The following is a 22,476-nucleotide window of genomic DNA, read 5'->3' on the forward strand; positions in this document are numbered from 1 at the left end:
TGTGCACCGGAAATCACGCGGATCGAGACTTCTTCACCACCGCCCGGCAGCTTACTTACTGCCAGTGTCAGTCGAAAACACAGTGCACCCGGCACCAAACGAATGCTGTGTTGATGCGGACATTGATTATTTGGATACGCAGTGTATGAGCGCTGTGTGTGTGTGTGTGTGTGTCGTATTTTGGAGCTGCCCTCGAACGATAGACCAACCGGTGTATGGATCATAAAATTTACTTGCAAGCAAGCTTCCGGTCCTTCCGACTCTCGCGACTGGTGCGAGATGACAGCCCAATTTCCTGCATTATTGCTACCCAGCGCAATCGGCCCCGTTTCGGCCAAAAAAAGGGGTGTAGCGAGGTGGCGAAGAAACGTTGCGTAAACGTGGGCATGCGTTTTGGTAGATTTTGCTTCCCATATCTCTCTCTCTCGGGGACGTGTATCTTCCAGGGTTGGGGGGGAAGGTGCGAACCAATTCCAAACTCCGAAAAGCACTCGATTTTGACGTGCCGGAGTATGCGTGCGTTCGGTGCGTGTGTGCAGTGCAAATCCAAATCGGCACTGTCAGAAGTTGCTTCTTCTTCAGCCTTTCGGTGTCACGGAAGTGTTCCGAAATGGGGGGAAAAAAACGCAGCAATTTCTTACGCACCTTACCCCCGCGGTGCGGGAGCGTTTACTTCCGGACGTTCCCACTTTTGGTGCGCACCTTGCGCTGCCGTTGTCAGCTGACTTCCGGACTTTGTTGTATTAACTATCTAGAAAATTGGTGCGAATCGTACGATCGTACGATGTGTGTGGAGGGTCCATGAAATGAGCAAGACCAGCAACGGTTGAGCACCGGTGTGTGTGTGGCCGTTGTCATTTAGTTATTGTCGGCGGAATGATAAGTTGTGCCCGATTGACAGTGGGAAATGGGGAAATTAGGAAACCGGGTGCAGCTGTGAATGTGAAACTGTCAAGTTTAATAAAAAACAACTTCATTTGCTCGGATTGGGCAAAGGGCGATGTGAAAGTGAAGTCAAAACTATTCCTAACCTCCAGAGCTCACTCGGAAATGAATCTCTATTTCCAAAACTCCACCACATCAAGTGGTCGATGAGGGTTTATCTAATTGCTCAACACGTGATAAGACGGAGTGCCGCTAATGCTCCCAAAAATCCTGACCAACGAATCGGAGCACCCGGAGCTGAAGATAGTTGGCAGAAGTGTGACGAACCACCACAGATAAAGTCCAAGCGCTTCGACGCTGTGTTTGAGGCACAGCACCAGCATGTCTTGAGCGATCCCAGTTGTAGTGGATCTGTTTTTTTAGGACACAGGGTCTTTGGGCGGCTATCTAATGTCTGCGACGCAGAAAGCAAATCAGTGTAGCAGTTCATTTTCTTATCATTCGGCTGAAGTCTTTTAGCATAAGCCCTCGGCCGGGACTTAAGACCCGGGCGTTTGATTCGGGTTCTGGTTCCGGTATCGTCCAGCAACACCCAGGGCATCTGCCTGAAGAAGCTTGTTAGATTTCTCAAGTTGTTGAAAAGCAATGTGATATCTTAATTATGTAAACTCGTTCTATCAGCTAGCTAAGATCTGGAAGCTCTTGCCATGTGGTGGCAAAACTCAATCCATTTCAAAACGGCAGTGACCATATGGTGTCAAACCCGTACCCTGTTTATGTTTTGCTCTGGCGAAAACTCGCTTTGCCGAAGAAGAAAACCGGTGCCGCTTAAGATAATATCCGGAAGGAAGCAACACGTTTCACTGTCCAACTCGTCAAGCTTCGTTCGATAATTTATGGAACGTGGTGTTTAGGGGTGTTTAGGTCCTGGTAGGTACCGTGGCGCAGATAGATAGACGTTCACCCCTGTCTTTGGTCTTGCTTTGAACATTCCTCGCACCATGAAGATGTACCGTTTTGATCCACCAGGTGCAGTTGGCAATTTGAGCACCCGACCCAGCTAACCCCCGGGTTGCTGGTGAGCGATGACACGTGGCAAAAGATAAATTCGCCTGTTCGCCCTCCGGGGGTTTATGAGGATGTTTTGTAAGGCGGCGGCTTGCGCCGGCGGTTTTTTTTTCAATTACCGGAAACACGTGCTCACGGATGCGCTGAAAGCGGCATATGTTTTTCGGCCAGACACGGTAGGGTGTCGTGTTCGGTAGACAGAAGGGAACGATCCAAAGCAATGCTCTATCGTGTTTGGTGTCTTGTGTGGCATGTTTGGGAGTAGGGTTTTTGTGTTGAAAAATCTCTGCAGGATCTTTGCAGGACATTGTTGGCAGATAGTGGAGAGATATCTTGACGCCCATTTCCTGAAGATCTTTCCAGGGAGATATGGTATTGGATATGGTGAAAGAGTCCTGATCGTTCCCAAAAACCCTGGAGAGCTGAAAAGATATCACCAAGCATATCTCTTCTTCAAAGTTCGTAAGCCAAAGTCTCTCTTAACTCTTTGTCCTGCTTGTATCTTACAACAGGTACAGCATGTCCTACATATATTTTCTGACCCCACAAAAGTACTCCCAAAAACTACTTTTCCCCATACAGTTTCAAGGCATTTACTCCATCCGTTCCAACGTTACATTTCGCCCGGCTAAGGGCTAACTAATTAGCAATTCTAATGTCACAGGATCGCGTTCACGCGTTTTTCACTTCGGCCCTTGGTTTTGCGACACCCAAACGCCCCCGGAGAGGTCAATATATATTCATGACACGCTTGCGCTTGGGGTCATGATTCGTTGTTTGCTTCGCTTCCTCTTGGGCATTCTCGGTTCGACGAAGTGTAGAATGGGGGTATGATAAGCGAGTTATGATTTCATAAATACGGAATCATATTTTTTGGTGGCGTAAGTGTTGGTGTAGCAAGGTACGGGCGATGTTTTACATGGCGATACGAAGTGGCGATAGAATTGGGCAATAAGTTTTGTTTTGGGCTACAGAGAAACAAATTTTTTTGACTTTAAAATCATTGGAGTTTTGAATGAGGATTAGAGGATTTCCATGAATCCTGGTTGAAGATCTTGTAATTAGAAATCCCAATGCTCATTGAATCTGTTTATCGATCTTAAAATTGTATATAAATTTAATTACCCGCCTCCCCACATCCACATTAACAGTCATCCGGGTTCCGGCGTTTGCGGTGAGCCAATTTTTTTCCACCCTCGACTGCGTGTCTAAAGAAAAAGGGAAAGTGAAAAACTTTCCTTTGGTTTCCGCGGTCACACGAGGATGGCGGCGTGGGGAAACAAAAATTCAACCCGAATAAATGCCTAAAAACTGGCCACAGGAGACAGTGGTGGGAATAAAAAAATTCAACCAGGGGCAAACAAAACTGTCAGAAACGGTTGGCTGTCGCGGTGTATGGACACAGGCCGTGTGGGCACAAACATTTGGCAGTAAAACTTTTTTCCTCTTCATCGCGCAAAAATCGGTGCGAAAATTGGGAAAAACTTCACTTTTATTTTGACATTCGTATCGTTCGTTCGTTTCGTTTGTTTGCTGCTATTTTAGTTCCACAGGTCGCGTGTCCGTACGTACGTGTACTGGGAAAAGTACGTGGTTTGATAAAGAGAAGAAAAAAAAATTGTAAACCACTCCGTGTAGGCTCTCGAGGCCGATTGGAGAACAGTACAAGAAGTTCCATGTGTGGGGAAGCAAAAGAAAAAAGAAAGACTGAATTCGAATCAAGCGTGAAGTCAATCACAGCCCGAGTGAATAGGGCTGGCAGCGTACGTGTATTGATACGTTAAAAATCTGTTACAAGATTAGTATTTACATTCTGGTGTGATTGGTTGATCTAAAAATAAGCCACGCTTTGGAAGTCTTTTCACAGCTCTCTTCTGCAACTCGTCACGTTTTCCGGGCCCAGAAAGAGCGTTCTGTCGAGAAAGAAAAAAAAAACAAGAAAGAAGGAAAGAATCTCCGCAAAGAACCTACTTTCAATCACATACTTTGAAGGTTTTTGTGAGCGAAATAAAATAGAAAATTCGAAAACTCTCGAGATGCTAATCGGAAATGCCTCCACCTAATTTGGCTGTCTTTCAAGAGTCAACTCCTGCAGGGCTAGGCCAGGCTTTTGGGGTGATACGGCTATGCCTCCAACGGCCTGTGTTTCGCCGAGTTATGACGAGTCATAACTGGATAGAAGTAGTAATGCAGGGTGTTATTTTTGGGCGAAAAGTTTCTTCACACGTCCGAGAAGCAGTAGTTGTGGATCAAACGCTTTTTGGCGTAAGGTGCTTTGGGCAGAAGGCTGAAGAACGTTCAAGGATGCGAAGTACATTGTTGCAAGACACTTTTATTAGTATCGTATGAGTGGATATGAATCCGTAGTTCATGATTCTCAGCTTGGTAGATAGGAGATTCGAACCATAGCCGTCGATGTGCAATAATAAAAAAAATGTGAGAGAGCATGGAACTTAAAAAGAGTTCTTTTTTAAAAAATTAGAGCGAATTGCAATAAGACATCTTTTTACCAACTCTTTCCATAGAAGTACCAGCTCTAACCCCCCAAAAAACAGGCTCGAGTTATCAATAACAACAAAGTTTTATCATGTGTGCCGAACGGTTACGGTAATTAAAGGCTTAAAAATTATTCTTATCTTCGGTTATTAATTTCAAATCCTCGTTCTATCAATGTCAAACAGCCAGTGCGGTCTACCCCCGGCACAATCGCCACCAACATGACATGACGATGTTGCATCTCCAATGCACGCTCGATCGGTGTTGGGGAGTTGCGTTATCGGTGGGAAGCAGGCAGCAGTGGAGATGGGTGGTTGGGAGTTGAAAATCCAAAATACCTCCAATCAAGCATTCGAAAAAACCCACCAAACGGACGTTTCTTAAAAAAATGGAGATAATGCTAATCCCTGTACGGCAGGGAGCGCGCTTCTGCTAGGAAGGCAGGCGTGCTCTCTCACGTGATAGCGATTGATTTCGGTTGGCTAGATATTGTGTGTGTGTGTTTGTGGGCGTTTGTGAGTGCCCTGCCCTTTTTTGCCTCGGTCGGGGTTGCTCTCGGCGGTCACCTGGAACTGGTCAATAAGCGTCTTTTGAGTGCCGCGACGAGCGACGAGTCGGATTAGGTGATTTGTCATCATAAATATGCCACTCGGTGGGTCACTCCATACGCTGAGGATCATGTCCGAGAGTGGTCCGAAGTGCTGCTACTAGTGCTTGTCTTACCACCGTGTACAAGTTGAGCAATTGCCGATGTGTCGAGTTGTACAGATAAAAGGTGGCCTTTGCACGGAAGAGATTTTGTTTTGCGCGCGGTGTGCTGTGTTGTGATTGAGCGTCGCTATCAGCCTTGTAGTTTGGAGGTGTTTACCGATCAATATTGGGAAGGAACAAGATATTCGAGATTATGTTCAAATGGGCTATAAGGGCTACAGTTGATCGTCGAACTAGTTAAACGGAAGGCTTCACTTCAACCTCAGACATTCAGACAACGTTTTCCGGTACAACCGTTTTCCAAGAAATCCTCTTACCCAACCAACCAGAGATAGTATTAACGTCGGAAGGCTCTCGCGTGATTTGCAACGTACGCGGTCATAGATTGTGTGCCTCCGCATCGTCTCCCCGCACAAGTCATTCGCTCCAAGTGCGGCCCAATAACGCAATAGCGGCAGCGGTTTGCAGCACCCTTTCGGCGTAGGTCCACGGTAGGAGCTACCGATCGCTGTACCAATCAATTAACAGGCAATTAAAATGTCATTTTTGCAGGGTTCGGTGTCGCTATCGCTTATCATAATCCCATCATCGAAGGCCTCACGGAAAAAAGAGTTGATCTTCCGTTATCGGTTCGCTGCCCGTGCTTAGCTTTTCTGGATTGGCCAGGGAAACGTGTGACCGGTGTTTGCTGGTCGCGAGAAGCGCACCATATCTCGGAGGGCAATGTTTGAGATCCTACTATCTTTGACCGTTTGTGATTGATGGTAAGAGAATTATCTGCGGAATTGTGGCGATTGCAAGAGGACGTCTTTCCGTACTGTTGTTGAGTAATCGTTGATACCTAAATTATTTTAAAATTTTGATAAAGATTTTGTTACCATTTTGTATAGCATAATAAATCGTATGGATTTGTTGTGCAGGGCAATGTTTGAGATCCTACTATCTTTGACCGTTTGTGATTGATGGTAAGAGAATTATCTGCGGAATTGTGGCGATTGCAAGAGGACGTCTTTCCGTACTGTTGTTGAGTAATCGTTGATACCTAAATTATTTTAAAATTTTGATAAAGATTTTGTTACCATTTTGTATAGCATAATAAATCGTATGGATTTGTTGTCCTTGTCATCAGGGCAAAAAATGTTCCCAAGACAAATTCCAACTATGGTATGCTCAGCAATAACCAGACCTTAAACCGGTAACTCTGTAACGTTCACGCAAAAGCAACACCGTCCAACGCCGACGTAATGAGAGCGATTCGTATTCGTGAGCAACAGAATTCCTTCCGATAAAACCTCGCTAGATGCTTATCATCCCACTTCCATCATCCGTGGGTTCTCGTTCGACGTCAAAAACGGGGGGGAGCAAGTAAAGTGAAAAAAGGGTCAAATACTCCAGCTGGCTGAAAGGAAAAGCTGAAAGTGGACGAAACAATTTGACAATTGTACACTTTCACACAGGAGCATTTGGAGCACTTGAAGAAAAGCTCGCTTTTAACATAATAATTTGCGTTCCTCATTTAATATGTGAGCTTGATTGCGTACAATAATTATTCAATTGTAGCAATTGCGAGGCCTCCAACTTTTCTCCGCCTGTAGCGTAAGTAAAATTACGCTCCAGCACGATTTGATGGATTGAGGGTTCAATATTTTCGACGACGAGTTTCGTCTGAAAATGATGATTTAATGCACAAATTCGGTGCCGATCCGTGGGTGAACGAGGACTCTTACCGGGTGGCTCATTTGAAGGCTCGTTTCGTAGCCTGAGTTCAACTGGACGTTGCGCTGGTGTGCGAAATTATGATAATGTTCACGCAATCCACATTCCTGCATTTATCAGTTTGATTGCATCAAGCTCTAGCTTTTTATTTTTTGGGAAGGCTAAATATGCTCTATGAGCTACCTTGGAAAGGGTAAAAAAATCTTATAGGATTCGTGTTAGAAGACCATTCAACTTCATCACCAAACCTTAGCAATGATAAAAACAGAATTATTCTTGATTACTTTAAGTGCAAATTAGAAAAAAAGTGTATCATTTCATAACAAAGTTGTTCAGAAACTATTGAAGATATAAAAAAGGGGTGAAGTCCTCGCTCATCGTTTGATATCCGTCACCCTAACGTGTCATTCCTCGAAGGGCGTATTTTGGAGGGTGAATCCCAACCAGGAACAAGTGTTGATCGGTCTGGTAATGGATGTCAATTTTCACCCACCACGCCATCAGGCTTAGACCAAGCGTTCAGACAGGAATCACATGGGAAGGAAGATAATTGAATGATAAACTTTATATCCACTGAGGGATCCCTTCCCTATGTTATGGTGTAGGAGCTATTAAGGACACGTAATATCATATGTTTTCGATTGGACCGGTGGACTCTGGAAGGGTGTGTAAATAATGTTTCCCGAGGTCCCGAAGTGAGGTTAATTTGTGTTTCTTCCTCACAGTCAATCTTTTGCACGAAGGTGAGTTCATCTTTCTCGAGCGAATTATATGCAGCGCGTGGTCAAATTTGCATTTCTATAAAGACTGCAGACAACCAGGCAGGAAGAAAAAGCTGGAACCAGACCGTTCCTTCCTTCCGAGAGAGTTCCAGCTGTCACAAAACGGCTTCTTCCTCTGCAACGGTGGCCTTGGCGGCGCCAGTGAGCAATGATTTCTTTTTCACCTTCCACAGCACACAAAGCGCTTGTCTGGCTCCTTAAAGCTGTATCTGAGCTGAGAGGAGACGAGTACGTACGGAGAAAAAAACTGCATCCGTTAGCCGAGTCCGCGCAGTTGGGAAGTTGTTAATCATATGACACCGGAGCCCCTTTTGTGCTCGGGAGTGGTTTGTGTGTGTGTGATCTGAGGCGGACCTTCTCGTCGGAAGAGGGAGTGACTGAGATCGGGAGCCATGCATGAGTAAGAGATTTTTATCTTTCAGCAGCACCTGGCTAGACATTGAGGTAACAGCCTGGTCGTTGTGTTGCATTGATTTGTTTGAACCAGTACGAAATACGCTGCCGGTCGCGTGCAGTTTGATTAATGCGGAGTCGCGTACCATCCGGCCGACAGTGACTGGCGACGCACCATCGCACGCGTTCTGTTGGGATGTTGGCTTCAAGGTTTGACCTTGATCTCGTTAGGGCTTAGCACTACTCACCGAGGGGTTAGGGGAGATCTTCCGAGAATGAAAGTGTGACATCATGCGTTTTTGGATTCAGAATACTTCAACACGAGCTCAATGCTAATGATTGTACTATTTTTTTTTATTCATAAAGAACGGCCTGGCCGTATTGCTATGATTGTACTATTTAGATATGGCACATTCCTAAGCTGACCCTGGGTTAATCGTTTCTGCTCCTGTGTTTATCTTGTCTGTTTAGTGATTGTGCAAAAAAACGTTTCCTTCTCCAGAAGTAGCTCCAGCTAACCAAAGCCCGAAGACATTTTATTGGATGGGCAAACCGTTCCTGTACGATAACTAGCGATTTTGGGGAGGTTCTCATCGATCATAGGATAAGCAAACGATTATTGCTATTTATTTTCCATTTTTTTTCTCGGTAAGGTAAGTAACTTTGATGAGTTTATGACCAACCACCGGTTCTGTGAAGGGTGAGTTGTCTACAGCCCCGACTGTCCCGATGCGCTACTGTCATTCCAAGTGTCACGATTATCTCTCCTTTGGGGCTGTGTCGCAATTTTTTTTGGGGTAAAGTTTTATTGCACCTTTGTCGCGCTATCTCTCCGCTTCTTTTACGGTGAGGTCGATTTGCGCAGATACCGCCGAGGCGAACGGTTGATAGGTTGATGACGCCGGTTCGCAGATCATCGCAGGCTGGCTCGGTAGAGTGAGAGGTAGATTATCGATTCGTTAATAATGGGGCTGTAAAACACGGGTTGTAATACGGCGACTGTGGTTACTGCTGCCGGGTGCAACCGCATCACTTGCTGCTGCTGTTGCTGCTACCGTAGAGACAATGATTTCGGCGTAAAGGGCATCAGCAGGAGAGATATTGTAGCGATTGTCATGAGCCTGTTTAGATTTCAAGCGAAACATTATGTCAAAACGGTAGCAGCGATATAATAAAAGCCAGCTGAGGGAAGGAGTTTTGCTGCTACGTTACATCACCCGGGCAAATGTGTGTCAATTGCGGAGCGAAACCAATTAGTCACTAAGAACTGTAGGTGCACGCTTAGAAATCAATATTCCGTTTGTCGGGAACTGCCCCAAAATAATTATTAAAGCGACCCATTCGGGCACCTTTATTTTGTCCTATTTTGCACCAACACACGGAAAGGGCGGCTTTTATCTGTCGCGCACCTACCTAAATGTGGACTAGAAAAGTGACAAGATTTATTGTCGCATCAGTCATTTCACTAAGCCGGTGGGCAAGTCCCGCGAGTCCCCAGACACGGACATGCTATAAAAAAGTCAAGCGCGCTATGAGCGCCAGCAACATCGGGCCCGGGTCAATAAAAATCCTATCGCTATCATATCCGCACACGGGACGGGATCATTTGGCGAGTTTTTGCTGTTGTTTTGTTTATCGGTTTTGGGTGAGAAGGTAACGCCTCCGGGCCTGGTAACGTCACGTTTTGTGAAGGTATTCAAATCGGGTCAGAATTGGAAGGTTCTGGTAGCTTTTTTTGTGTTTTGGGAATCTGTTTTGCAAACCTGCAAACAGATAAAGCTGGGTTCAATTGTGTTTTTCATCCAAAGTTACATGATAAGTTAAAAAAAACACATAACGACGTTTATTTAAAATGCTATAAAATATAAGTATTTTTATAGCAACGCACAGCAAATTGAATCATAAATGTTGAAAGATGATTTTGTTTTTGTTAAGTATTTTTTAAATTAATTAGCCAAAATTGAATAATTTACTTACAGAAGCATTGGGTATTAGGCTTGATAAACCGATTGATAAGGCATTGTATAGAGTAAAACATATGTTAAGGTGACTCACATCAAAAAATATTTTGCTGCTCCCATCACCTAAAATGTTTTGTTATTTGTAGATTTGTAGATAAATTGAGGGAGCTTTTGAAATGTTTTTGACCGCATATTTTAAAAGCATTGTAGAAATTTATGTGAAATAAAGAAAAAAAGACCTTTGTTAGAAGAAAAGTATTTTTATAGCAGCTCAGTGTAAACAATTTTGAACTGCTCCCATCTCATAGCTACTTTGATTTCAGCTGAAGTTGCTAATCTTTTCGTAACTTTCCTTTCATTCGTGTAACTCTCAAACCTCAAAGCCAAACGTCGGTAATGCATCTCCTCCATCAAACGCATCAATAAAAGGGTTTATCTGCTTAGCATGTATGTTTAATCGGCTTCTGCAACTTCTTCAAACACTGCTGCCGCACGACACGGATGTGTCACGATTACACGTGTTATTACTTAGTGCGACACTGCGGCTCATCATTGTCCAACCCAGGGAAGGTTTATTCATTTTTCGTTTCGGGCTGTAGATACCGGAACGCTGAATATTTGTCTACCGACGTATGTAATGATGTTGATAAGCCAATAGCCTCACCGGCCACCCTTTTCCTTCAGTGGCTGCCCGTTCTCACCCGGGGTGTGAGATAGATAAGGGAAGACTCACCCTCCAACCCGATGCCCCGATAGTATGTTTTCCCTTCAGGATACTACTATTACCCCGAAGTTCCATTATCATTAAATTTGGAGCTCGAAATTCGATTCACGTTGGCACGCGGAGACCCCCCCTGGCTGGAATGGTTTAGATGCCGGGCCAGGGTTTAGATTAGTCGATGCTCTCTATTAGACCCATTCAGTCGGTGTGGAGTCGGACGGCTGTACGGTTGCCGGGTTGTGGTTTTCTTTTTCTTGCTGTATTGTGATTCCTTTTGCTCGACACTCAACTGCTCGATTTTGCGTGCATTCTTCTGCACCTCGAGTACTAGCGAGTGAGCACGTGTAACCGTTTTTCGTCGAGTGCACATGTTGCTGGTGCTGAAAGGCTGCACGAAAGAATAGTGTGTAGTGTCTTTATTAATAACCTTCAAATTGATATGCCGGGTGCGGTTGAAATCAATGGTTGATTATAATTTAATCGGTGCGAAATAACGAACGAATGTATTCCGAGTGTACGTTTGGTCGAGAGTTGGTGAGCACTGCTAGCACTTTTAATTGTGTCCTAACATCAACACAAGCTGATCAGAACTGTGCCGAGTGAATTAGCACGGCCGCTCAATTTGTGATTGTGCACGTTGTGAAGAGGAGCAGTTTTTAACGTTTCAATGTTTAAGGAAGCGCGTCAACCGTATGCCGTCGGTTGAAGTTCTTTGTCGGTGCGTCGCTCATCGGGGTTTTGGGGTTCGTAACTGTGTTGCATTGTTGTTTTGCGATTTTAATTGTGCCGGAGAGCGTGTGGTTGATCGTTTTGCATAGCAGAAAGCAAGCAGGCAGGGAGGACTCCGATTGGGAGTTTTTTTTTCTTTCAAATAAGTGAGTGTGTGTGTGGTGTGGTATCCCACAAGGGTTACAGGTCGATTAAAGCATAAGGACTGAATGGACTGGAGTGGTTGCTCGGAACAAACGAGTTGAGCATATTGCGGTGCAGTTCGTTTCCGGGTTGTGACCGGGTTTTGCTGCTTGTGTTCGAGTGGTGTTGTATGTGCGGTGGATAGATTAGAGCATAAAGAGGTAAGGTAAGCGCTATTTGATGATTTGATAGGATAAAATGTGGCTTAAAATTAAAATTTAATGGTCGTGTAAGAGATCAATCGGGTTTTAATATGCAAAAATATTTATTTTATATATAAGTTTCATGGCTAGTAATAAAATTTACATTAACTAGGAAAAATGAGGCAAAACTTTCAGTAAAAAGGATAAATTAGTGAATATTTTCACAAGGGGGAAAGTTTTTGGAACAGGAAGTTTTGCAAGCAGAAATATAAATAAGTCTTGCTATAAATAAGCAGCTATAAAAATTGAAATAATGCTGGAATAAAGAAGAATACAAAACATATAAGAAAAGAGAAGAGATGAGAACAGAAGTAGCAAACATGAGTGATAAAAATAATAAATGAAGCAAATAAAATGAGTATAAATTTACTATAAAAATATAAAATTTTGTTCATGGTAGAAAAACAACATAATGCTACTCAAATATAGAAGGAAATACTACATACATACAGAAGAAAAATGAGTTCGTCCCAGGTCAAATTGCCTTTGATCGTAATCACAATTTTCGACCTCAAGTGTCACATTTTCTAGCGTTCCGGGTTGGAAAAGTGCATTCATCAACCGTACTTCAAAAATATTCCGATCAAAAAAAAAAAAAAACAAAAATCCAATAGAATCTAAGTTTGGGGATGTTTTGCATAGCAAAACTCACCCCATAATTCGAACTGGTGGCTGTTCACTTACCCATAATTATAATTCCTGATAAAACTCGTCCCATGAAGACAAAGGGAAAATCGTTAGCTCTTTACGTGCTCAAAGGCGAAAGATAACAATCGGAAAACTCTCTCTCTCTCTCTCACTCTCCCGTTCGATTGCGTTGTTGTGGTTTCGACCGAATGGGATTATGAGATTTTTCCTCCAGGATCCCGGGGACCCCTTTAACTTGGGCGGTTTGGCAGAAAATATTCGACGATGAAGTGGGTGATGATGGTGACTGTGGTCTTGTAAAATGCATTTAAAATGAGATGCTAGATCGGGCTGGAGTGAGTGCCCACACACACACACACACACATATGCGCGCGATAAGTGGAAGGTGGCTGTGGTTTGTATTGATTCAACAGTAGCTGCAGTTGGTCCTGTACTGTATTGAACGAGTCCGAGAGCCGAGGACGCTGAAGTGGTCACTGGTCCTTGTCGTTTATTTATTCGCACCAGCAGTGCTGCCTGGTTCAACATACGCACGCGGGAATTTAGGATCAGCTGTGTTGAGTTTATTGTTTCAAGGACTCGGTCGCTGGTAGGGGCGGTTATGGCAGAGCTCTCGAGATGTGGATGTGTAAGGCTTATTGGGGAGGAGTAGTTTTTGGCGCGAAACGGTTTCGGGGAAGGTTTTTTTTTCTCGTCCTAGAGCTTCGAAGAAGACGCGAGAACTTCCGTTTAATTGCAGACCGTTGTGTTCTGGCGAGTAATGATTACTCTCTGGAAGGTTTTTTTTCCTTCCTCCGATGCATCCTTTCGTTAGTTTCGTCCGCCTTTGAAGGGGAATCTTATAGAATCATTTCTATATCAAAACGGTTTTGCTTCGAATTCTGCCCTGCCTCAAGGGTTCATGCCTTCCTGCAATAACCTCGAGCGAGAAGGAACCGTTCGGTGAGAACCCTGCCACACCGAGATCGGCCCGCTCTAAACACTATAATTAACTCCGTTAGGGGTCGCTTTAGTTTAAAGAAGTCAGCGTCTTGTCGGAACATTTCCGATACAGCACAGTACGCCTCCGACCCTTGTCCCCTGTATAACCTCTTTTATGCTGCGTCTCGAGTAAAAAGGGGAATCAATGTTGAAAATCTGGTCTGCTGCTGTAAGTTCTCCGTCTCCACGTACTTCAGCTGACATCGTAAGACAGTGGCTTTTATTGGGGACGAGTACCCAGAAGGTATTTCCACGTTGCAGAAGGAAGTTTTTCAGCGAGTGTGTGTGTGTGCATAACAAAGGAATTTACTCAAAGGAATGGGCCTTCGGGAAGGAAGTGGAAGTCAATTTGTCACCGGAAGTAGCACCGGTGATGGATGTATGAAATGTGAGATAAGAACACATGGTGATGATTTTTTTCTCTCCTCCTGGAGTTCAGTAAAATCTTGGCAAGGAAAAAGTGAAGAGTTTTCTCTTTTGAATAGTTTAAAAGCTGAAGGTTCTTTGAATGCTGGAGGGTTAGGTTTGATTTATACGACGAAAGAGGAGGATGGCTTTAAGGAGGTCTTCTGCTTCCTTGGCACTACAAGCTTGAAAGGCCCGTCAAGTCTGGCTTTCTGCGGTACTAGACGTCTGTCAGCGTATAGAGAGGCAGTCTCGATGGGATTTGAATCTCGGTCCTGCCGAATGAAGACCAGTGCCGTTATCGCCTCTGCCACCGAACGGTCAAGAAGGTCTGGGTAATAAAAATGACTAAGGATGTGATGTTAACACACTTAAATATGCTTAGAAAGTCGTGTCATAATATGTCAATCTATCAATAATGAACCTCCGGATAATCAAAACTGCTACAGAATGGATAAGTTAAAATTTACAACCGGTGTAGATCATTAGCCTTCAAAGAAAACAACCCTCAACAACTCACACATTCTGAAGTTCATCAAGCCTACTAGCTCCTTTGTAAATCATACATGATCGTATCTTGGACGAAACGTAGTTGGAAGGAAGCTCCCAACAACACAATAGTTCCTTCTGTACGGCACCGAATTTAAGAATCCAACCCCAAGAGGTGAAGAAATGGAGCTATAAAGGTGTAGAGTTTCGATGAGAAATGGCACCACCCGTTCGGTCCGTGTTCGCGAAAGGAAGCTCGTTTGCGCGATAATTAAGACACAGTGAGGGACCATTCCCCACCACGAAACCTGCGTTCTCCCTAAACGCGTTTCGTTTGGAAGTTGAGTTCTGGAAAATGACTCCCAGGCCTTTATTCGTTACAACAACAACAACATTACCACCCCTTAATGGCGATGGAAAAGAAAACGGAACGATGTGGGAGGATTTGATCAACATTAGTTGGCGGTTAGTTAAAAGCCACCGAGCGTTTGTTCCGTTGTTTGCATAAATACGCACAAAACCCGGTGGGCGAAATGATACTTCGGCTCACGTCGGTAATGAAGCGAAAAGATATCGGTTGGGATGTAAATTCACGCATTCCTGCCCCCCCGTACGGGCGTGCCCGACTGGGTAATAAAATGTGGTCAAGAATTATGACTAAAGCTAGTTGGCACACTTTTGGGTGATGTAAAAAAAATGGTGTTCTGTGTATGGTCCAGGAGCTTGTTTCTTTGAAGTCATTAAGAGGAATACCTTCCTAGCGGTGGCATACAAGGGCTACGCTGGAGTTCAATGTTCAAACTCCTTCCACCTACGTTGGTATGGTTTATTTTATGAGCCCTTGTGTTCTGGAATAAAAATAAAAATCTCCACTCCATACATCCAAAAATCATTAACATGATGGTGTGGAGTGGGGTTAGGTTTTCGCTTCGAACTGTTGGAATCGGTTGGCAAGAATTGGATTTATTTTATTCAAATGCTATCACGAGGAAAGTGCGTCAGTGTGTGAGAGGATTTAGTTTAAGGGGCTCGTTACATAGTATTATTTACGGTATCGTATAGAATTTAATTGTTATGATGGTTGGGCGGTATGTGTAAACATTGCAATTACACTGGAGGAAAATATGAAAAGGAAATGTCGTACAGCTTTATCGCGCTGTATCTCCTATTGGTTCGGATGATGAAGAGGTAATTTAGCGAGCGGCAGTTAGGCAAGGAAATTTATTATTGGGCGAGCCATTAGTTTAAATGTTTGCTTAATTAGATATTCAAATAGAGAGCTGAAGCATTTGATTGGTGGTAATAATTATTTAAAATTTATATTATTGTCCATAAACTCTTAAAAACTTCAATGTGCGTTGTTTCGTGACCAATAAATGTTTACATTAAGCTTTCCATTTGGATGTTTTAGGCGCAATGATTTTCTGCTGCATTAATGCTTTGTCATCTCGCTGCTTAATATCTGCTAAAACCGCAGCCAGCATAAAACGGCCATCCTTTCGTCACGGTACAAACCCCATTCAATAGGATCTCAAAATCGTGTCTCGTGTCAGGCCGCAATCGAGCCACAGTGTCGTCCGGATGGCCGGATGGCGAAAGGCGTAACGAATTTACCGTCCACAGTCTCGCTCCAAGCGCGGTGCACTAATGGATTCCACTCCGAGAGTCGCTCGGGAGGTGGCAACCGACGGACCAATCGGTGTGCTTAGCCTTTTGAAAGCCAACGCCGTCAGCGTCAGATATGATAATACAAACCTTCCTTCCGTGACGGTGGCCATCGGGCGGGCAAAAGGCTCGCCCGCCAGTGAGCTAAATTTTCACCAGGGGTTTTTCGAGGAGAATTTTACAACAACGACCGTTCGACCGTTTTATAAATTGCCTTTCCTGCTTGTGGGAGGGGGAGGGGGGGGGGGAATTAAGAAGGGGAAAAATAAATTACTCCGCTAAACTGCGTACGGTCACGTGACCGTATCACGTATAGCACTTTTCCACTTGCCACATCGGTGTCCGCGTACGCGTCCGTCTTTCTTTTTGGGGATGTTCGGTTTCTTCTGATCACACGATTAACACGGTGGGGTGAAAAGGGATGGGAATTGGGAGGATGGGTTGAAGGGGGGACGAGGTTTGACGGAAAGGTTTCAATGTGGCGTATCCTTTTCTGCTTTGGGATACTGGCGCACACGCACGAACTTTCTTCTCGAGATTTTCAGACTTTTTGACTGATTTGTTGCTTGCTCCTTGTTGGGAAAAAGTTGAAACGAGTAAGAGAGATTGTTAGAGTGAAATAATCAATTAAATCTGAGTAACGCTGATGATTCCGGGAGGTAGTCTGAATGGGATTTTAACCCTGTTTCTGCCGTATGAAGACTGGCGCCGCTATCACCTTGGCATCTCAAAGATCAGTTAGACTAATTCCTGAGACTTCCCAAATTTTGAGACATGTGTCATTGAGCAAAGGATTTCTATTTATTGTTCAAGGAATTCTCTTTTCAATTCATTTCATATTCATTTTTCGTTTGCTACGCGTCCTTCTTCTAATGTAGGAAAAAAAAACAATAAAATCTTTATTCGTATTGCATAAAAGAAGAAATACATGAGTGTTGTTCTGTAACATCTCTGTACAAAAATATAACCTCAACAAGATCTCAATAAAAGCGTGAGAAAGGTCACAAAGAAACAGCGTATATTTGCGTCTCCTAAAACTCGATCAACAAATTCCGACATCTCCTTTCACTTAAACAATCGATCGTTTGTTGATTAGGGCTGGTTCCCTGGCCTGTGAAACGTGTGAAACATCGTCAATAGTACAGGAATGTTTGTAGCGAATATTTGCATACTGAAGTTGCAAAACGTCTGAGGGCATACGCTTCAGCTTGAGTCGCTTGTCAAGAGGGTAGTTTTGATGTGTGTTTCCAATGCGTTCATTGTGACATTGTTTCTCGGGGCGTACTTTCTTGACCTTCTTGAGAGTCAGACTCATTTTGGCCTCAACAGTATCTGACGAAGGTAACGAACCACTGTGAGCCTTGTGTGTATGTTGTCGTATCGCAAAAGAAAACCGAACGCGAAAAACAATCCCATTCGATACTGTGTTTCAATCACACTCGGGTAGGCAAATTCTTGTGACACAATGAGCTGCGGGGAAAAAAAACAACGCACATTGTGCGGCGCATACAATCGAAGCACGGCAATATCGGTGGGCTCTAGCCTTAACCTACAAACAAGTCTTGTACACACCTCCTTGAACCGGGAGGCAGTCGGGCCTTGGGGTCCGTTTTAACAATCGCATAATGGCGGTAATGTTGGTAGATGTTGGTGTTTGCAGGAACATATGTACCGTCCTGATACCGGGTGACCCGAACATACCGCATCCAGACAGATGGCGTTGAGATCGGGGAAAGAGGGAGGAATCGACAAGCTTGGGCAATGTCTCGGGAGGACAATCCTGAGAGTCCTGAGCATTGAATCTGTGTGAGATTCGGAAGATATTAAGAACACAGTTAGGGGAGGTCCATAGGCCAAACAACTGAGACGGATTGACTCGATAGCAACGCGTGAAGTTCCTTCTCCGATGCCGAACAACCTCAATGCTGTCAAATTAAAACATTGCATCGAAGAAAAAGCCATGAAGTGAAGTTCCCCACCCGTAAGCAGGACTTCTGCGTTCGTTCTGTGTCCTTGAGATTTTGGACGGGTGGCGGTGCATTCGATACTTTATACCGGGGCGTTACATCGCGGCTTTGTTGCATGCATTTGCTGAACGCGCTCCGTCGCCAAGAGGCGGAGGCGATCTTTTCTCGTGTGCAAGGGAAGCAACCGGAAGAAAGGTGTGCATATCGGTTTTGCCTTATGGTGTGGTCTGGTAAGGTTTTTTTTTGCTGTTGTTGTTGTGTATGTGGTAGAAGATTCCTGGATTCCCCCTGAACTCGCTAAAAGCTGAGCGGAAGTGCTTGTCGGTTTCGAGGAGGATTGTTTTCGAGGTTGTGCTCTGGAGAGCGTCTGAAGGCGAAGTCTGAGATAAAGTCGAAGCAGTTGTAGATGTGCTGCTCGACGGCTGATCATCATGTCATTAGGCAACAAAAATCTTCACCTTGTCAATCGCCTTTTCTAAATATTTTATTGGACGTGAAGCCAAAGAGAAAGAGAGAGAGAGAGAGAGAGAGAGAGAGTGCGCGAAATCAGAATAGCAGAGGGCAAGCATCGTATGCAGCAATTATAATGGAAGAATAATAGACTCGAAGTGAGCGAAGGAAAACAGAAGCTGCTGTGCATGATAGGGAGCGCGGACAATGATGATCACGAGCCACCTTGGCTGCAGCCGGACTCGACCGGAAGTGAGGCCTTGATGCGCGGCAAAAACGTCGGCACATTTTCTTGCCGTGTTGAAGCGATCCGGCGAGTGTGTGTGTGTGTGCGTGCGCTGTTTCATGCACGTTGAGCCGTCGTGAAAAACTAGAAGGGGGCTTTTAATAGGACGAGTAAAGTTAAACCTATCAATCTCTTGAGCGACGGTTATTGCCATTGTTCATCGGTGCCGGCAGACGGTGACTAAAGCATGTAGGCTCGGTTTTGTTTTTTGTTCTTCATGAAGATCCTCATAGTGGATGGTGTATTTTACTCGGTAACATACTTTTGGTCGGATGTCTAATGACTTTGGGAGGCTCAAATAATGTGGAGTTGAATCTCAGCAACTTCTGAAGACAGTTGGCAGTAGGAACAATATCAATCTGGATTACAAAGCGAAACGAGAAGAAACTCTCAGTGGCATATCAGCATCACTCCTTAACGATATCCACGTAGAAAAATCAATATCTTAACCCCTGCTATCTCATCCAAAACTTCACCCAACTTCCAGTGTCAAAGCAATTAATTATCTCACACCGCCATCCCTTGCAATCCTTTTTCCCTGACACAAACCATCATCAATAACCACACGGAGCGAAGTTATCTTTTTTTTCTTGAGAAATCCTTAAGCAGAAATCTGTGTGCGTGTGCAGTGCAAAAAGTTCAATTTGATCACACAAAAATCGAACTGTAACAAGCGGCAGTTAATTTAAAACCAATTTATCTTGCCATTGTTAAGCACCGGCGATCCCGAAAGTGGTGCGAAGATACGTACAATGTGCGTGGCATTTTTGGGGTGAAAAGATTGAGGAAGATGTGTTGAGATATTGGCCAAAAAAAAGATGATCCCAATGAAGGTTCTGTACCTTTCGGATATTAGACGAGCAGTAAGAAAAGTCGAAAAGAGCGCTTGGTACACGTGCGTGTCGAACTAGGATTATGTGATAGCCCGAATAAAGCCATTGTTTTTGGTACTTAGACGAAGACTTTCGCGAGGATGTCTTTACCACAACTTTTATTTCTTTGGTGTGAAGTAAATGTATTTTTCGATTTGTTATAGCTTTAAGGATGGCAATGAATTGCTGGACATTTAGCCATTGAATTCATTGCTGAATAATAATGCATCTACTTTCAGATATTCTCCATTGTATACCAAAGAACAATGAAGGACTGCAGACATCTTGAGAAAATCTAGAGGAATCCTGAGGAATCATGAACCATCAGTTTCTCACGACAGAATCTTTAAACCCTCTCGGATTCTCATCGTATTGATCTTTAATCAGACCCCTTTGTTTGTCCCGAACTCAAACGGAGGCACAAAACTATCCCAAAAAAGCGATATTCAGAGCAATCCTTTCCTTCTTGATGAGAAAATCGTGCAGAATATATTTCATTTTTGCCAAAAAACCGAGATAAACTGCAAAAAAAAACTCTTTTTTCTCGAAGGGAACTGGATCAGTGTGACCTTCGCCGGGTGCACGACACCTCATCTTAATTTAGTTTGATTAACGGAAGAGAGGGTTAGAGACGCCGTGAACATTGCGTGTCATGTCATATTGATTGTATTGAGGGGTTTTGCTTTCAATTTGTAGGTCAACGGTGTCGAGCAGCCGGTTCGGTTCGGTTAATATGAGGGCAAAGGAAAACCCGGAATTAATTATGACATGTAGTCTAGAGATTCTGACTGCTTTCCTTTCGAACAGGACCCATTCTAATTTCAATATGAATCAGACTCGTAATCGAACAGAGCTGGATTGATTAATTCCTGTTTTGATGTTTGAATTGAAAATCATTTTACAACCGCCAAAAATACGAGCTATTCAAATTCTAATTGTCTCTCTTTTCTCTCTCCTTCTCTCGTTGTCTCTTTACAGGTAAGAAGCTGATGCTCCCTAAAAGATCAAAGCATCAGCCTTAGTTGCCTGAAGACTGTTAGGTTTATTTCCCCGAGATCGGTATGGCTCAAGCTGTGAGGCCAAAGTGTCACAACTCTGCTGGTGACGTGTGAAAAATTAGCTGCACTGACTGTGTGTGTGTGTGTGAGTATCTTACAGATATTACATGTCGAGTGCCAACTCCGATCGAAACCACAGCACCGACAGTCAAAAGAGCGAAGAGGACTCTTTTATCTTCAAAGGGATCGAAGCTTACCTTATTGGACGTGATTGGAGGTGTTAGATAATCGTCACCTACGGCTCCACGGGGCTTCCATGTCCAGTTCGCCGATTCGGAATCGGTGCGTGATTGGTAGCATAACCTGTCAGTAGCGTTATCAACCTGCCTGTCGCCTGCTCTCCACATGATCTGCGTATCGACAAACCCGCAAAGTCCCGCTGGTCGCATATATGTTGACAGCTGTGATTATAAATTCCTGATTGAAAGTCAATTCCAGGACAGTGGTGTAAACGAGGGACTTCAAAACCCCGTCACACGGCATGGAGATGGCCATTGGTCAGTGTGGGATGGAAGTTTTTCACCGTTCATTTCACTTCAGTGAAGCTGTTGGTAGTTTGCTTTGAAGTTCACACATACACGGTGTCGGTGGAAGTAGTGGACGGTTGACCATCTCTGCTCCTGGTTCGATTGGAATTGGCCGAACGCGTTCAATCAAACACTCACACATGACACTTCCTTTAATCAATTGAGATCGAGCAAAGAGTGTCCTATCATAAAGCCCCGAAAAGCTTTAAAGAGAGAAGCAGAGAAGGCGATTTAATTGTAACACGTTCCGGTATGTGACACGTTCAGAAAGGTACTCTCGGTAACGAGTTTATGGAATTCTCGCCCGAAAACAAAACCAAGTAATAATTAATTTTCCCAGCAAGTGGTCCTAGAGCAGAAATCAGGACTGATAAATCTCGCACCAGGCGTCATCAGGTGTCATCATCAGTGCTTTCATAACTTTCTTTCCAAAACCCGACTACATGCCATAAGTCACCATCCGACATCGATTAGACTTGTTTCAGGTGGTGTTTAGCAGGGCTAATAGGAGAGAGCGAGCGACGTTTTCCTTTTCTTTTACCAGGAAAAACAGCACGCTTACCATGGGTTGCCCACCTGTTTGCAACAGCTCGTCGACCTTCGCGCCTGTCGGGACAAATTCATTATCATGTTGTTGGAAACAACTTTAACAGGCTTCCCTCTGTCGCCCGCTTACATAAAACTGTTACGTTGTGAGGTGTTGACGGTATGAGCAAGAAGGGAAAGCGCTAGATAACACCGACACTATGAGGTCTGGCTGGGTGAAAAAAATATGACACAAATTTTCAAAATAGAATATAAATTGTTTATCATCATCCTTCCTTCCCTCGAACGAGCGCTCCTGGGAGGTGTAGGACGACCTGTCAACTGTCAGAAACACACTTCTTTGTAACCGCTCCCGGAATCCCGTTTCGTTGCGGCCCGGCCAAGGATCGATGGTAGAAAGTAACGCTAGCAAAGGAGCAACATTTTAAAGTACAACCAAGGATGTTACAATCTCTGCGTGAAGGAATCACAATCTCTGTGTATGGTGAGGGAGCTCAGAAGTTGCAGGAAAGAGCAGAACTGGTTCAAGGTTTGAGGCACGAGAAGATGGATGGCTGGAGCATATATTTTTCATAATTTATTTCCCATTTTTTCTGCCCCAGCTTGTTCCACACCATACAGGGCTGGTGTTTAGGACTTTGAAAACAGTTTTCCTGGTAGCGATAGAATCGTATTGTGCTGGTCGTATTGTTTTGCTTCTACGAAATCGTGGAAGAAATTGATTTTTTATCATA

At 44.1% G+C, this 22,476-nt stretch overlaps 1 protein-coding gene across 4 annotated transcripts in view; it reads left to right on the forward strand.

The window, feature by feature from the left end:
* LOC118513003 (transcription factor hamlet) overlaps positions 1–22,476 on the forward strand; it is a 92,497-nt gene that overhangs the window by 14,077 nt on the left and 55,944 nt on the right. Inside the window, exon 1 of one of the 4 annotated variants that reach the window (XM_036058264.1) lies at positions 10,954–11,806. The exons of the other annotated variants lie outside the window; for them this stretch is intronic. The gene's annotated coding sequence lies outside the window, so the exon portion shown is untranslated. Of the gene's footprint in view, positions 1–10,953; positions 11,807–22,476 lie in introns of those variants that run through there. 4 annotated transcript variants of the gene reach the window in all.

Source organism: Anopheles stephensi, chromosome 3, assembly GCF_013141755.1.
Source record: "Anopheles stephensi strain Indian chromosome 3, UCI_ANSTEP_V1.0, whole genome shotgun sequence".
Taxonomy (NCBI): Eukaryota; Metazoa; Arthropoda; class Insecta; order Diptera; family Culicidae; genus Anopheles; species Anopheles stephensi.